The sequence below is a fragment of the Mustela nivalis genome (genome assembly GCF_964662115.1).
Source record: "Mustela nivalis genome assembly, chromosome: 12".
Classification (NCBI taxonomy): domain Eukaryota; kingdom Metazoa; phylum Chordata; class Mammalia; order Carnivora; family Mustelidae; genus Mustela; species Mustela nivalis.
In genome coordinates this window covers 7,781,730-7,794,911 of record NC_139031.1, presented here as the reverse complement: position 1 = coordinate 7,794,911, position 13,182 = coordinate 7,781,730, and the positions used below count along the sequence as shown (strand labels likewise).

Sequence of the window (13,182 nt, the reverse complement as noted above, 5' to 3'; positions counted from 1 at the left end):
TTCCTCCCCTTCCTCCTCCTCCCCCTCCTTCTTCTTAAATGTTCAGTGAAACATTTAAATTTTTCAAAGGCAAAAAGCCCATGAAAAGCAGACAGGACACCAGGAGTCTGTGCTGGACAGCAGAATTCTCGTAACCAGAGCACTTGTTGGAGTCCAGGCTTACACTCACTGACAAGCTGTGTGACTTTGGTAAATGACTAAATCTCTCTAAGCCTTCATTTCTTCCATTATAAACTGGGAATTCACTCTGAAGCTAGCAGAGCTCAGGCTTCAGAGCCCTCACTGGTGTAGGGCAGGTTCACATCTGTTCACACAAAGCGTCTTAGTTGTAAGGACCCCCGTCTCATTCCAACTGTCCTCCTTGGCGCAGCCTCCAGCACTTTTGGTGTCTGGCTGAGGGGAAGTTGAGTTTGAGGATACAGTAGTTTTCGGTTTAGTGACGTATTTATGTGGTCTGCAACCCTTTCTGTAGATGATGAAATTCTTGCTGACATCCTGACCTAGGAATGACTCAAGTGCACTCCCACAGCCCATTTTCATAGCTGCATTTTCATTTGTATTTGAATATTCTTTTTTTTTTTAAAGAAGACCTCTAAAATGTATTGACTTCAGACCCTGGAAAGCCTGGATCTGCCTCTGAGGATAAGGAGACCTGCCTCATACCATTATTAGAAGGATCAATATAGAAGCTTTCCCCCACTTTTGTTCTTTCTCTTCTTTTTCCTTTCTCTTCCTTTTCTAAAATCATGTAATAAAGATAGGGATGATCGAATCCCGGGTTGTTGAGGGTTTTTTTTTTTCCCAAGACATCTTCCCACCTTAAATAAAATCATACATGAAACCTTGACACATAAAATACAGTAGTAATTGATAGTTTTGTATGAAGTTTAAATCCTCACTGTTTGGGGAATGGTCCTCCCTTTTTTAATATAAGCCTCCAAAGAACCACTGTGAGCCTCAGGATTCCATGAGACCCAGTTTGGAAACATGTGATTTAACTCACTCCTTTCTTTTTATCCTAGAAAAGAACTCCAGAAACACTACACAAACTCCTTTCTTCCCATTCTGTGTTCAGCCCACCGTCTCTATCCTCTTTTTCGGGTTTATGACAATAAATAAAATAAAGACAATTATTACCTAAAAGTTCAGATGTAAAGCCAACTGGGATCAAAGACTTCTATGTAAAAAATTGAACTCTGAAAATCTCCCCAGGAAGAAAACTGGGGAGAGTCCAGGTGCAAAGGAGGCTTTGGGGTGACATGTTCACTGAGGCAGGCAAACTAGGACCCGTGAAGATACAAAACTTTCACGTGGTACACGTGCTCAGATAATGTCACTCTGCAAATAATTAATGAGCAAGTAATGTTTGCAGCACTATGACAGAGACAAAGATAAATATAAACTGCACAAAGATGATGAATGGGCAGCCCACAGAAGGACGTGTTTGCATGGCCAGTAAACCCACAGGAAAAAATCCAACTCTCCATTGAGAGAAGTGCAAGTAAGTGGCAGTGAGGGACCACTCCACATCCATCAGAGTGGCAACCAGTAGCGACAACACCTACTGCTGATGGGAAGAAGTTAAAAGGCTACCTTCCTTCATTTCTGGTAAAAATGGCAATTGTTATAGACTTTCAAAAAGCAATCCTTAAATATCTGTTGAAATTTAAAAAAAAAAAAAAAGAAAGAAAGAAAGAAAGAAAGAAAAGAAAAGCAAGACCTATTTCCAGGATCACAGCAGGACTTTCATGGGCCTTAGGAACTTTTTACCTGTATGAATTTTTTTTTCCCTGCACTAAATGCACACACATAGAAAATATAAAATATATTTTATAACCACGTTGATTCCACCAGTTGTCCCTTAAGATATTTTGCTTTTTTTGAGTGCTTTTAACCAGACTCCAAGTTAATGCTGGTCCCCAGTCACAGCGCACTCTTGTATTGGGGTATTACTTTCCAATGGGTCGCTTCTGGTGGCTCCCCCCCTTTCTGTTTATCTTTCTCTATCAGTCCCATCATTCCCATTCTGCTTTACCTCTCCACTGGAGTCTTCTGCCCCGTAGAGATCCAGAAGTGTATAATCCTACATCTCAGGCTGATTTCATGGGTGTTCAGAGTATTCTGGTAGATAATTAGTTCACTTTAGGGGACTAGTTGAAACAGGGCCTCCTACTTCTCCGCCATCTTGCCCCTCCTTGCTTCTTATGACCACGTTGATGTAAAGATGACTATAATCCAGAATGGATTCATTATTATACCATTCCTATTCATTGTCCCCTCTAGTTTCAAAAGAAATTAAAGATTAAAACATCTGCCAGGTCCTTAAAGCTCTTCGGGGCCCTCAGGTCTGTCTGTGCCTTCTGAGCCTCGGGACATCAGCTCCAACTCCTCACCCACAAGTCTGTCTGCTGCCAATCAGTGATACTCACTGCAGTGTGGCCGAAGTAGCAAAATCTAGAAACAAAGCAAAGACCTTCAGCAGGCAATTGTTGGATAAACTGGGTTGTACCTTGTGTGATCCCATCTTAGTAAAATAATCAGCATGGGTGGTTCAGTGGTAGAATTCTCGCCTGCCATCTTAGTAAAAATAATCAAAGTCAAGAGGACATGTCTCTGAGTGTGTGACTTATCTGTTTGTATTATCTTGCAGCCTCACAAACCTTCATAAAACTCAGTGGCTTCAAACAACATGGATTTTATCTGCCCATGATAATAGTTAGCAACGTGGGCTAGGTTCTGTTGGACATTCCTTTTGCTGGTCTCAGCAGGGGTAGTTCAAGCAGGTGCCACCAAAGGGCAGCTCACCTGGGGCTGGATCATCAATGACAGCCTTACAAGTCTCGTAGTTAATCCTCCTCTCACTGGGGCCATGTGTCTGCAGTGAGCTAGCTCAGAGTTTCTTCCCATGGGGGCAGAAGTGTTCTCAAGGGCAAGAAAAGGTAAGCCCAAGTGGCCAACAACATTGCAGATCCAAGCTCATGTCATGTTTGCTAATGTCTCCTTAGCAAAGCAAGTCACATGATCAGATCCAGAATCCGTGGTGGAGGGTTGGGGAAATGATGCGAGAGCATGCATGGGGGTGGGTGTGATTCACTGGGAGACATAGTTGATCTATTTCATTTTCTAGTTTCAGTACTCATATTTTTCAGTAGTTTGTTTCTCATTAAATTCCAACTGCTTCATTTGGCATTTAAAATCAGTTATACTGCCTCATTCATTAAATTAGGTAAACAATAGTAAAACATTTTTTAGCTGTAAAGTAGTATAAAATATAGTTATGTTTTTACTTGAACTGCAAGGATAGTTTCACTCAAAATGACTGAAGTTTGCAAAGGAATTAGTACTCTCTAATCAGAGCCAGATTTGTTGTTTTTGTTGTTGTTGTTGTTGTTAAACTTAGTCTTGTTTAGCTAAAAACAGTTGGAGAATTTCTCACTCCATTGTTTTTCCTTAGCACACATACACACACAGATATAAAACTGAAAAATCTGCACTTCCTTCAGGAGACTCTACTTTAGTAAAATATACCCTGTTTCCCAAACTCTCTCCAACAGTAAGAACAAAATATGCCTTTTTCTTGAGAATGATCATAAGAGCATAAAAGGCAAAAGTAGGAAATATAAATATGAAAATAGTAAAAAAATATATAATGATGAAATTAGTATAGACAGTTCAGCATTGCTTAAGAGCAGAGATTCTGTAGCTGGAATTCCTGTGTCCCAGTTCTGACTCTGCCTTTCTTTAGGTCAGAAGTCCTGGAGTAGTGAACTAATTCTTCTGGGCAGATGGCAGGAACAGAGCACTGAGGACAAGCCTCAGAGAACGACTCTCTCTAAAGGACAGGAAAAGAAAAATGACAGTGTAGGACACAGTGGAGGAGTGGTCAGAGAGTCAGACAGACAAGTGTGAGGACACAGAAAGGCAGAGAAGAGTAAGTTTCAGTGAGGGGATGGTCAACACTGACCACCTCTCCTGAAATCACAGAGAAGGAGGACTTAGTCAAAGTCAGCATAATCATCAGTGGCATTCTCAAAAGGGAGGCAGGAGTGGTAATTTTCTCACTCAAGGGGGTTCAGGTGTAAGTGCCGAAAAAGAGAAGTTCCCTTCGGTTAGATTGATAAACAGGAGTAGAGGGGTAGAGGGCAGCATGTGTATTTTTTTTTTTTTTTTACCTCCATTACCCAAGGTAGAGGAGACGGGTGCTAATTAACAAAGAAGATGGAGATAATGGGAAAAGATGAGACGGAAAATCAGGAAAATAATTCTCTTAACCAAAGTGTCAGAAGACTGGCATGAAATAACTTGGCATTGGAAAGGAGTAGTGAGGAAGAGTCCTTCTCTTCTCTTCCTGGCAAGCTCTTACTCATCCTTGAACATTCAGTTCTAAGTGACTTCACAAATGAAGCCTTACCAAATTGTCCCAAGTTGTCCAGTCCCTTATCTAAAGTGTTTGGGTATTTTGCTTGTATCTTTTAAAAAAAATAACATTCAGCCAATTATACAGCATTTTATTTCTCCACACACCTACCCCATACGTTAGACAGAAAAATTCCTCAGAGCCAGGATCTATGATTTGTTCATTTTGCTTATTTCCAGTATAAGACGTAGCACCAGATCTAGTACCACATTAGTACATATCAGAAAATTAATTAATTAATTAGCAATGGGAAAGGGAAAAGGACCTGTAGGTTACAGCAAAGGAGCAAAATACAGGTGTTAACAGATTTGGATCTATGTTCTTAGCCTCATTATTAGAACAGAGTGAAAAATGAGAGTGATAAGGTTCGAGATGAGAATAGAGGGTTGAGTAGATGGAGAAGAGACAATGTAGCCAGTGTCTATAGGATCTAAGCTAGTGATTAATAGCGTTGTTGAGCTTTGCTGTAGAGACCTATTAAAATGAGAAAGGATGAGTTAGTAGCATGCCCATTTGGTTTAATAGGGTTTTTCCCCCTCATCTTAGTCTTCTGTAACCTAAAAGTAGTAAGAAAATACTAGTAGAGCTTCTCCAGACTGTTTCATGAAAAACCAGTGAATTTTATGTTTTGTGGAGCAAAGGTCACAGAGTATCCCATGTGGACATTGATATCAACAAGGAATGTGGCAGTCATGATGACACAGAGACAAAGAGTTGTGGTTTTTGATTAAATGTTAGTTTCAGTCAAGTTTGGGATTAGCCAAGTTAGCCGAGTTTGGGATTACTTTTCTTTAGTTTTCTTTAAACTTGTGCTTTGGAGCCAATACCAAGAATGGAAGGACTAGGGAAGAATTAAAAAAAAGAGAGAGAAGTGGGACAGATGTAGGTAAGAGAGACAGAGTAGAAATGAAAAAATAAGTGTAGATTTTACTCTGATCTTCAGAATATTCTTGAAGGACTGGTCGGGTAAGAGAAATATAAACTATTGATTTATTAACAAGAAATCAAAACGTTTTCCTTTTTTTTTGTTTTCCTTCCAAATTACCTTTTTTCCCTTGAGACTTGGGCAGGTGAAAGAACCCATTAGAGGATGATAATGAGTAACATCTCATACTGAAATTGCACTCATGGAAAGATCATGACATAATATTAGCATGCAGAATATCTGGGTTTTTTTTTTAAAACCACTCTCTCTCTACCACCATCATTTGCTGTGTGCCAATTACGAGACAATAGCTCCTCTGGGACATAATGTAGTTTACTCAGGGCATTCATTCAAGCTTTAAAAAAAAAAAAAAAAAATCCCAAAGAGGCAGAGAACATGTGAGGTTAATATTCAGGTATTAATGAGGACCTAGGTATTGTGAAACTTACCTCTTGCTAATTAAAAATAATTGCCTGGTCTTTGAATTGGGGAGCCATCATGGGGGGAAGGTCTCAGGGCCACTGCTGCCTCTCTGGATTTTCAGCATGGTTGTGCAACAAATAGTTGCCTTAACAGGAATAATGAGATTCTGGAAAAACTAGGTTTTCCAAACAAACTCATTAGAGCCTGATTGAGATTGGAAAATCAATTTCACTGTTTCAAATGAGAAATATCTCATTCCAGTAGATAAACTTATTTTTGAAAGACACGTTAAGATCAGAAAGTGACTTAGTGTTTAAAAGGCATCAGCATAAGGAGGGTCCCAGAGACCGTCCTATTCTGAATATCACCAATTCACATATGCCCCAGGCCCCTTTCAAGGGCTAACAACAGCTGTTTATCATTTTGTGGTATATCCACGTTTTCCATTAAGAGACTTCTTTATTAATTCAAGAGTAGAGCCTCCAGTAAACCAGTCTCCCTTGTTAGCATCTTGTACTTGGTCTATGGTAAGTATGTGGTCCATCCACTGTAGGAGAGCAGGAAAGTGAAGACATTCATAAACTATGAATACCCAAAATGTCATGTTACAGCATTTACTAGCAAATGAGCTATAAAATTATTTTATGCTTCTTTCCAGTTTTATATCAAATCATTAGAAGTGAACTTTTCCCTTTCTGGGCAATCAGGAAAAGACTACTTATGATGTTCCAAAGATAACCTTTATGTATGTGTTCATTTTTGACTTGTGATTAATTTTCTAACATGTTTCATCCTTGGCTACTTCTAGAGATCCATATGCTTTAGAAGGTAATAACGGGAAGGACATATGCCATATGCTTACATGCCTATCTCAAATCATGAGATGTAGAAGGGGTCAAGGAGAGCCTGCCTCTCAGCAAAGCTCTGGAGAACTGTTGCTTTGTACTATTCAGAGCATCCAGCATAAGACCTTACACATATGAGCCAAAAATAATTATTTTATGTGGAAGACATTTCTCTCTTAAAATTAAAGTAGTAGAACATGGTGGAGAGGCCTCCACATCATCTCTAATTTGGAAAAGCTCCCACTTGGTCCAGTCACTTGGCACCTATGTGTCTGTATTAGTTTCCCGGGACTGATGTAACAAACAAGCCGACTTAACAGAAATGTATGCCTTTACAGTTTCAGAGGAACTGTATTTGTATTTGGAAATCCAAAAATCAAGGTCTCTACAGGGTTGATTCCTTCTGAGGCCTGCAAGGTAGAATCTGTTCCATACATCTCCATAGAATCTGTAGCTTCTTTCTGGTGGCTTCAGACATTCTTTTACTTATGGTTGACATTCTTCCTGTGTCTTTATATTGTATTCTCTTGTAGGTATTTGTTTCTGTGTCCAAATGCCCCCTTTCTATAAGTCAAGTTGGATTAGGCCTATTGTAGTGATCTCATCTAAACTTAACCATCTCTAGTACCTTATTTCCAAATAAGGTCACCATCGCTGGTCCTGGAGACTAGAACTTCAACATCTTTTATGGGGGATATATTTAAACCCATAGCAATGCCATTTTTAAATTCTCAGGGTTTTTTTTGTGTGTGTGTGATAATAGAAGCTGTGGTATGTGCTTTCTTCTCCATTCCCAGGTACCATAGGGTTTTAATCATATGTGGTATGTATGTCTTAACCACTGCTTAGCATGGTATTCAAGATCTTATTGTCATAAATGGAGGAAAATATTATACACTTAAGGAGAAATCTTAATATGTATCATAAAATATACTTACACTTCAAAAAGTACATATTCGAAGCTATAAGACAAAAACGGGGAAGACAAATATGAAAAAAACAAAGTTTTAGTCTTCATTTACAGTATAGCCAATATAAATTAATAGAAAACTGATGGCAATAAATGGGCAATACTCCTAACTATACACCCTACAAAAGATTTAAAAGATCTCTCCAATGTACATTTGAAAATAAATTTTCCAAATATTAATAAAATATACAAATAAAGTAATGGAAAGTGGGGTTTGTTGTTGTTGTTTGTTTTTTTTGTGGTTTTTTTTTTTTGTTTTTTTTGCCATATAAGAAACTATTTTTTCTTTTTGTTTGATTTTAAATCAGAGTCTAGCCAGCGCTGGTAAAGATGCATTCACAGGCAAAGTTGTTGCTTTTAGATTCTCAAGAATCTAAAATTGACCATCAGAACTTAGAGCGACACAGAGGTATGAGTACCTGACAGCAGCTGATAGAATATTGTGTATTCTGGATTTTGAGCAGTTACTTGAACTTCTCACACCACTGAAGGAGGTCTACACAGAGGGAAGAAGCAGGCCTGGAATTCAAAAAGAGAATGAAAGACAAGCTCACCCAAATTGCTCCTGGGGGCAGGAAAACAAGACATTCTCTCTCATTTGTGTTATCTGCTCTTTTTTCACAACTCATCAAGAAGTCTAAGTTCTTTTGATAGACATGCACACATTTTTAATAAATGACTCTGTCTTACACATCCTAACAAAAACTCCCCTTGCAAATTTAGAAATCTCTATCAAGTTTTATTCTATTTTTGCTCTCGTGTTCAAATTTCTACAATGATGGCGTCACCACCCAATTCCACCAAATAGTTCCTTTCCTACAGTTTGGTTCTATAAATACTTCTGCCCTGAAATATTTAAGAAGTCACTCAAATTGGCTCACTAAATGTATTTGTCATGTTTTTGGCCTTCTTTCTGTTTCCATGTTTTGTAGCAGTTCATACTCTTAAGAGTTCTTCTCCGTGGGCGGAGTTCCTCCTTCATACTCTGTGGTTCCTTGACACACTCTGGCTGTTCCTTGACCATGCTTCATCTCCCCGCACAGGAGGCTGGTTGGATGGCTTTGCTTTTCAACCTTTGGCTCTTCCTCCATCTGTGAGTTGGCTATCTCTCAGAGACCTCACATGCAGCATCTGGGCATGACCAGGGGGAGCGTTTCTCCTCATCCTTGGTTGGGGTGGGGAGGGCAGAGTATGCACGTGTTGTTTGGTGTTCTACTGATGGTTGTAAGCCTAGGGCCATACGGACTTCAAAGTTCAGTACCAACCTTTAATTTTATGCCTCCATCTTTATTCTTCTGCTTAATACTTCTTTTTTTAATGACACTAGGAACACATTTGATGCTTAATAACATCTGTACGTCAAGTAGAACTGTCATATTTTTATACAGTTTTGATGAGAGAAATAATTGCCCCCCCCCAAGTTGTCCTTATCCTGATCTGTGGAACCTTTCACTATGTTACCATCTGTGGCAAAGGGACTCTGATTAAGTGAAGGCCCATAACATGAGATTATCCTGGATGATCTGGGTGGGCCTAAGATGATCATAGGGCTCCTTAAAACAGATGTGACAGGGAAATCAGGGACTCAAAGCAACGGAGTGTGGGAAGGACTGGCTTCGAAGACGGAGAATTGGGACGAAGACAATGAGCAGGGAACGCCGGTGGAATCTAGAAGCTGAGCCAGGGGAGAAAATGGATTTTCCCCCAGAGTTTTCATAAGGAGCACCGCCCTACAGACACCTTGAATTTAGCCCCATGAAACCCACCTCAAACTTCTAACCTCCAGAACTGTAAGATAGTAAGTTCGTGTTGTTTCAGTGCATTAAGGTTGGGTTATCTGTTACAGCAGCCGCGTGAAACTACCACAGCAGTCCTTTGTCATTTTCCGTTGGACCTGCATGATGTCACACAGACAACACTCATCATTTAATGAAAACGATGAACATACTTAGGATTCCCCACCTTCTGGCATTTCACGTGCTATGGAATTGAGTCTAAAGTGTTCAAAAGTAGTATTTCTGAACATCTGAGATGTATTTACAAATATGTACCATAATACGAGAACTTTTACTTGGGACTAGAGGTCTCAGCAGAGAAAAATTACTTTTCCAATAAATCAATGGACTTGATGAGTCTGTTTATTGCCACATCAGCCCAATTGCCTCTCTGTTCTTCGGCAGTGTGCTAGCAAAACTCCATCACCGCTGACAGCTCGCGCACATCTTCACTGGCTGCCGCCTCAGCCCTTGGGCTCTGTCATCTCCTCAGGCTTAACGTGCACAGATTGTGCAAGTCCGTGCGCAATGCCTCCACTGGGTCCAGAGCTAACTGGCTGAGACTGCAGGGGAAATGCTTCTGTTAGCTCATTCTCTGCATTAAAATGTCAATATACTCAGTGCTTTTTACTTTACAAAGGGTGTGTGATTTCATCGAATCATCACGATAACTTGTTGAAGTTGAAGGAGATAGTGTTGCCTTCGTTTTACAGCTGAGAAAACTAAAGTTAAAGGGAGTTTCCACATTGTAAATGCCAGAAAGGAGATTTGAATGAAAATCTCTTAATTCCGTTCTCAGTTATGAAATGAATGCTGTTTCATTATACCCAGGGGTCCTCACCATTCTACCTCCATGCCACTGTCCCAGATAATGTATCTCTCAGGTGTATGTTTAATCGTAACATAACTTGTGCACATTATAATGTAATATGGAAAACACGGAAACCGTCCATAATCTTACTGCTCACAGATAACCACAGGTACCGTGTGGGTGCGTTCATCTGAGTATCTTTCTTTCCACGTGAATTTTTATTTAGGGTTTTATATCACAATGCCTCCTCATTATTTTGAGTAACATGAGGTGGCAGTCCGGCCTTATTTTATTTAAAATTTGACTGTATTGTCTTTCTGTGTCCCACCTTCCTTGTACTCACATTTAAATATCAATAAAGAATTAGCTCACCCTTCCAGAGGTAACTTTTTTCCAGGATCCGAGCTGCGCCTCTCAAACTGCAGGCAGGACCAGCAGCAGCAGCATCACTTGGGAGCTTGTTAGAACTGCAAATTCTCTGCTGAATCCGAATCTTTGGGGTGAGGCCCAGGAATCCCTGTCTTAACAAGCTCTCCAGGTGATTTTCACGCATGATACCATTTGAACTGAAATACTTGGTTTCCCATTTGTGTTGCTGAGGCAAATCAACTAGGAGGCCTGTCCTCGGTGGAAGTCAAGCAGAATTTAACTGTCAAACTTGGAAGAAAAAGAAGAGAGCTTCTTACATACGCCAATTTCCCTCATCTACAAGCCATCAGCACTTGCTTCTTAGTTACCTGAGTTAAGGTTCATAGCCCTTGCTAGGGTGTCTCTATGCTTACTTAGATGCATGCTTCTTACCATCAGATCGTGTTTTCATCAGCTCTGATGCTCCTCTTTTTTTTTTTTTAAAGATTTTATTTATTTATTTGACAGAGAGAGATTACAAGTAGGCAGAGAGGCAGGCAGAGAGAGGAGGAAGCAGGCTCCCTGCTGAGCAGAGAGCCCGATGCGGGACTCTATCCCAGGACCCTGAGATCATGACCTGAGCCAAAGGCAGCAGTTTAGCCCACTGAGCTACCCAGGCGCCCCATCTGATGCTCCTCTTAAACACCTACCATGTTTGGGGCCCCTGGGTGTTAAGCGTCCAACTCTTGCTTTCAGCTCAGGGTGTGATCGTGAGATCCTGAGATGAGTTCTGGGATTGGGCCCCACGTTGGGCTTCCCACTCAGTGTGGAGTCTGCTTAAAGACCCTTTCTCCCTCTTCCTAATACCCCCCCCTCTTTGTGTTCTCTTTCTCTCTCAAATAAATAAATAAAATCTTTAACGAAATCTGCCCTTTTAGATTATATGGAATAGAAAAGAAATATAGATATTCTAGACCCTCCCCTCCAGATAACTCACAGTCTTGTTAGAAAAAAATTTTCATATATGAAATTCAGTTAACAACAGTCAGTCAAATCCTAAATTGACTATGATCAGGTACTACAGTGCATGAGAGGAGCAGCAAGTGCCCTGGACTGTACAGGAAGGTGGGTATCTTGACTAGGGAGGGTCTCCTTAAGAAAGGAGGACTGTGAGGAGGACCTACAACATTAATCATAAAAATTTCACCTATTAAATGTTTACCATAGCCCAGAGAGAGTGGTTTAGCAATGGGTATTGTTATGTCCTCCAGTTCTTATTACTACATTGCAAATAAATACCTAATACCTATTCTCCAGACAAGGCTAAAGGAGATTAGGCAGCTTTGCCAATGTTCTATGGAACAGAATTTCAACCCAAGTCTGTTTGATCCTGGAGCCCTGTTCCTTAGCACTCCTGCCTTAATAGTTGACTATGGTAGAGAAGGTTAATAGAGATCAAGGTGTTTGTAGTGTGTGGCAGAAAAAGGTGACCCTGGGAAAGCTGCCTCACCAGTGTGCAAGATTATGTGGCCAAGTCGCCCAAACCAGGAAACATCTGTTAGGATTTGGGAAGGTCTTGTATGTGTAGATGGTGATCTGGGGTAGGATACCGTGGATTCTGAAAAATCATTACATATTTTTTAACATAATGAAAATAATGTTTTAGGACCAGACTAACATTGGCTGAAAAGCTTAATTTGGTGAGAAGTGAAGAGATATTTGGGTAGGACAACCAAATACCGGATGATAAGGAAAATGGAGTCTTTGCAGGGGGCAAAGAGAGTGACCAATTATTAAATATTTTAAAAAGAAATGTGAAAGTGTTTAAAGGCAGATTGCCCAAAGGGACTAAAAGGAAAACTTTAGAATTATAACTTGACACTGTGGATCGTTTTGAGCTACACACAGAAATTGCAATTATCTGGAGAGAGGTTGCAAAAAATGAGTAAGGCAGTTAGAAATTGTGAGTTTAGGTCATTCTGAATGCTCCTTCTTCCTAACTGCTTACACCCACCTGGTCTCCATCTCTAGTTGATTTTAAAAACACATGAATCTGTCCCATCTACTTCGTGCTTCCTCACAGTCTCAGAAGGAACTGGTCACCCTTCACCTGGCCTATGGCAATGACAGCCTGTGTGCGCTCGTGAATTTCTGAATCACTTCCCTAAAATCTATTGTTTTTCTATAGGAGTTTTCTTTCTAAAGCCTACATCTAATTATAGCATCTTCCTGCTTAGAGGTTAAAAATCTTCCTCCCTGCCCTTTATTGCAGTATATGCTACTTGACACGGCATTAAAAATTAGAGCAACCATAGTTTATTATCCAAATAAGAGACTTGAGAGATTGAAATTGGACATATTAATCATCACACTTGGATGAAAGACACGTCAGCTCTGCCTGGATCTCCGACTGCATCCCCTTCCAAGGGCACCTTATGCATGAGTAAGACCAAAGTAATTAGTGAGCAAACCCTATGGGTCCTTTATCTGGGGTGCTCACGTCCGTATCCGTATTTGCGTTGCCTAATCCCCTGCTCAGCACATGTAGGTACTCAGTATTTGCAGAAGGAAGGGAGGAAAGAGGATTAAGTAAAACAAAGAATTTGAGAATTGTTTTAGCCTCGTATGTTGTTGTTGACGTGAAATTGAATTTGAGGTCTAACATCTT

At 40.2% G+C, this 13,182-nt stretch overlaps 1 protein-coding gene across 1 annotated transcript in view; it reads left to right on the top strand.

Annotated features, from left to right (window-relative positions):
* The window catches only part of CNTNAP2 (contactin associated protein 2), a 1,362,616-nt gene that overhangs the window by 656,459 nt on the left and 692,975 nt on the right, over window positions 1–13,182 (top strand). The gene's annotated exons all lie outside the window — the stretch shown is intronic.